Source organism: Taudactylus pleione, unplaced genomic scaffold (assembly GCF_031769625.1).
Source record: "Taudactylus pleione unplaced genomic scaffold, aTauple2 ptg000990l, whole genome shotgun sequence".
NCBI lineage: Eukaryota > Metazoa > Chordata > Amphibia > Anura > Myobatrachidae > Taudactylus > Taudactylus pleione.
Window position 1 is genome coordinate 656,950 of NW_028285391.1, and position 4,618 is coordinate 661,567.

At 51.2% G+C, this 4,618-nt stretch overlaps 1 pseudogene; it reads left to right on the forward strand.

The window, feature by feature from the left end:
- Window positions 1–3,434: 3,434 nt before the first annotated feature.
- On the forward strand, window positions 3,435–3,553 carry LOC148454480 (5S ribosomal RNA; annotated as a pseudogene).
- The last annotated feature ends 1,065 nt before the right edge of the window (window positions 3,554–4,618 follow it).

Genomic DNA, 4,618 nt, shown 5'->3' on the forward strand with positions numbered 1-4,618 from the left:
CCAGATATAGTTATACCTCCTCCCCCTCCCCATAATGCAGCATGAAGGGGCTCAGTGAGGGCGGCAGTGTATGTGTGTAAGTGTCTGATGGGGTCACACAGAGAATAAAAGGACAGCTGTCCTGCCCCATAATCCAGGTATATCCTCACTCTGTCATAGGGAACATTGGGCCTGATTCAGAGATGGGTGATATTGCACACCTGCAGGGAAGCGGCTGTGTAACACCATCCAACTCCTATTCTAATGCAGCAGGAGGCATCTGTAGGAATAAGATGCGTCCAAAGATGCAGCATCAGATCACCAGGACAACCTCTGCCAGGCTGCGTAAGCTGAAATGTATCAGCCTGGCCAACGGAACCTCACAGCCAGGTCCAGGAAGTTTACGTACAACACACACCCTGGGCTCGACACACCCTACAAATGGGGGTCACACGCCCCTGTTTTGTAGAACGGTCCTTCTGTCCGCCCCCACTCTGCCTCCCAAACGCTGCAGCATGTAAATGTAGCTGCGGCTACGGGGGTACTACGAGCGATCACGCAGGACCCGCAGACCCCTAAACATCAGAGCTGTATGCAAACCATCGGGTTTCCATACATCTTTTAAACAGACCCATTGTCAAATAGCTGGATCTCTGTCCTGTCATGTATCACCGAGTAACAATGACACTTTCTATACACACACGAGGACTTGTTATTATATGTGTGTGACAGAGGGGGTCTCTCCCACATTCTGAGGAAAGGGTTACACTCCCTGTAACCAGGGAGGAACCACACCCTTACCTCAATAAAGACCAGCTAAGGTATAACAACATGGTAACTTTAGTCACTCAGTGGTAATGTGAGGGAGGGGTTAAGGTGCCCATACATCTGACAGGCATTTCCGCGATCCTGCAACGCGATCGGAAATGCCAATCTGCCGGGTGGAAACGCCGTCCGGCCAACGTCGATGTTCAGCGATCCGTCGCAGGATCGCTGAAATATTACATGTTGAATGTCCCCGATTTGACGTTCGCGATCATATTTTGTATGCTTTGAGGATGCAGGTGCGGCTACTGCGCATACATTTCACACACAAACACAGGAAAAAAGATTATTTTATTTTGTTGGAGCGCACTTTGGGGGTAACACCACCCTTTAACAGACAGACGCACGCTTGTCGCTGCTGCTTTGAGGATGCAGGTGCGGCTACTGCGCTTACATTTCACACACAAACACAGAAAAAAAGATTATTTCTCTTTCATCCACTAGGGGACACTGGAGGTGCTTACGCTGGGGTATAGAGGCGTGGATAACTGGAGCTGGCACTTTAAATAATTTAGAAGTGTGAAGCTCCTCCCCCTCTATGCCCCATCAGCCCTCAGTTTAGAAAATGTGCCTACGGAGCTGGTCACAACCTGCTGTGCTCCAGCAACACATATATTTTATTTATTTAGGTTTCTTTCTTTTTACATCTTTTGACACTATATTAGGTACCCTTCGCCACCTCTCTAAAGGTGGGGTCCGGGTACCTGGCGACCTGTCCTTATAGGAGGCAGGAAGGAGTGCGCAGCGCTTATATGAAAAGCACTGACAGCTCCTTACCGCCACAGCACATTCTCTAAACTGACAACAAGAAGAGAGAAGTGCTGACTGCTGCAGAGAGAGACTTCTATGGGGGACCACGCAGTGAGTAACCACTTGCGCATCCCCAGGCTCCCAGCCTCACCACTGCCCAGCGTGGTACAAACTTAGTGCTGGGCAGCTTATGCAGAGCGCTACACGCGGCTCCCCTGCTCTCCCTCCTCCCGCTATTACAGGAGACAGTCGGGTGCTTATCAAGCGCGCTACAGCGCGGCACCCGGATCTCCCTTCACCCGCTGCTCGGGCTGATAAGCGCGGCTCCCGGCTGTCCCTCCTGCCGCTGATAAGCGCGGCTCCCGGCTGTCCCTCCTGCCGCTGCTCAGCGCGGCTCCCTGCGGTCCCTCCTGCCGCTGCTCAGCGCGGCAGGGGGATTACTACCGGGGGATTACTATTGGGGGCACTGCATGGGGGGGCGCCAGTCCATTACATTGCCAGGGGCGCTTGGATCACTAGAGACACAAGTCTCCCTGCTGTTAGTGGCGTCGGCAGCCTATGCAGAGCGCTGCTCACGCGGCTCCCTCAATCACTCTCCCCGCTGTTACAGGGGAGCGGGGCAGCAGGTAAAGTGCGCTACAAGAGCGGCCACCTGCTATAACTATCCCCGCTGTACACGCGGTGTGAGGCGCACGGGGGGGAGGTTAATGGCCACAGAAGCCATCTTGTAAAGCCCTTCCGGGCATAAAGAAGGGGGGCGGAGCTTAAAGGCAGCGCGGGTCTCTCTCCCCTATACTGCAAGCGGCTGTATAACAGCAGGGCTGCCGTTCTTCATTACACAGCAGCACATACTGCATCTCTATATAGGAGATTGCAGTATAAGAGACACAGAAGGATGGATTCCTCTGCTGCCATGTGCTGCACAAGTGCATCTCCTGATTACATCCTGGTAGAGAGGCTGTAAGTAACTGGGGTGTAAGTGCAGGGGAATCTGATCTGTGGGAGGGGGGTTTCTCCTCCTCTGTGTCCCACAGCCTTCTTGTTTATCTTGTCTGTGTCTTTTCTGTTGTATGCTGTGTTTTCTCTGGCTGACTGTGTGTACCAGGTCCAACAGAACCAAGGCTTCTCTAAAGCTGTTTGTCTGTTCCAAGTGTAACAACAAACAGACTAAGCCACATGCCACAGGGTCCATGTTGTGATGCTTGTAATAACAACAGGTTCACAGTTGGCGATTACTAGCTCTTCTGCTCCGCCATGGGCAGGAGACACCCTGGTTCAGAGTAAAACGGTGCTTGCACCCTCCACTTCCTACCAAAAAAAAAAAAAAGGCCAGCGTACTCTAATGACTGTTCTCCAGTCAGAAGAGTCGGACGCACAATTCCTCGCTCCAGAGGTTACCGTAAAGGGTGATTTGGAGGAAGTTTTACAAGAAAACCCTCAGGAGTTAGAGTCCACCTCCCGAGGGGTGGAATCTCTAATCTTGCAGTTATCAGTGGCCTGGATACAGCCGGATAAGTGGTTCCAAATCCACGCAGGTTTGCCCCTAGCTACCCTTTTCCATCATCCATGATGGAGAACTAGGACTCCCCTCCTCCTGTAGATGCGTCTGATGTCAGTCTCTCTAAGAAAACCGCAGTTCCGGTGCCTGGAGCTACTGTTTTAAAGGACCCTTCGGATCATAAGTTTGAGACAACACTATAATCTACATATACCGCAGCAGGAGCTCAGCTTTGACCTACCCTTATTACTGCCTGGGTTAACAAGGCTGTGGTTTGCTGGGTTGACCAGTTGATTACACTCGGGTACTTCCAGAGCAGAATTATGTCTACTAGCAGAACACATCTGTGAGTCTGCAGTTTACTTAGGAGAAGTTCTAAGGAGCCTATGGTCACACCACCCTGAACACGCCCGATCTTGTCTGATCTCGGAAGCTAAGCAGGGTCCGGCCTGGTTAGTACTTGGATGGGAGACCGCCTGGGAATACCAGGTGCGGTAGGCTATATCAGTCAGATTAGTGCCTGCATACCTGCATCTGCTATTTCTGAACGCAGAGCTCTGTGGTTGCGCGCTTGGCAGGCAGACGCAGAGACCAAGCGTGCGGTTGAGGATTTACCATTCACGGGTGATATGCTTTTTGGCCCGGAATTGGACAAGGGAGGGGTAAGTCCTCTTTCCTCCTGTCTACTGCTCCGGCTTCCAGAAGACCTTATATTGGACCTTCGTTTCATTCCTTTTGAGCGCCTCATTCCTTTTGTGGTAGAGCAAGAGGTGCTTCCACGCAACCGAGAGGCTGCAGAGGTAGAGGTCGTCCACACACTGTTGCACGTAGACCAAAGCCTAAACCAGCTGAGAAACAGGTGGCTTGACGGTCTTCTGTCCCACCTGGGGTTTCCTGCGGTGGGAGCACGCTTGCTAGAATTTCAAGTTCTACAGGAGGCTATCAGGTCTCTAGTAGTTTCATCTGTGCTAGTTCCGGTTCAGGAGCATCAGCGAGGTATGGGCTTTTACTCAAACCTGTTTGTAGTGCCCAAACCGAATGTGGTCAGACCCATCTTAAACCTCAGGTCCTTAAAATCTGTCTCTGAAGATGTATCATTTCAAACTGGAACATCTGCAGTCCGTCATTGCGAGCTGGGAACCAGGGGGGTGGTTATTATCCCTGGATATCGAGGAGGCTTATCTCCATGTTCCCATTGGGAACCACACCAAGCTTTTCTGCGTTTTGCCATATTGAAAGATCATTACCAGTTTCCGGCATTGCCGTTCGGGTTATCCTCGGCTCCCCGCATATTCACCAAAATCATGTCAGTCATGATCGCTCTCCTTTGGTCTTCAGGAGTGAACATAAACCCTTATTTGGATGATCTGTTGCTCAAGGCTCCATCGGTATCTCTTCTATCAGATCATGCCTTACTGACCTATCACACTCTACTCCAACACAGTTGGATAATCAACTTCAAGAAGTCAAATCTCAATCCGTCCCAGAAGCTTCTATTTCTGGGCATGATAGTGGATAGGGAATCACAGAGGATTTTTCTTCCAACAGCCAAGGCCAGGGATATCC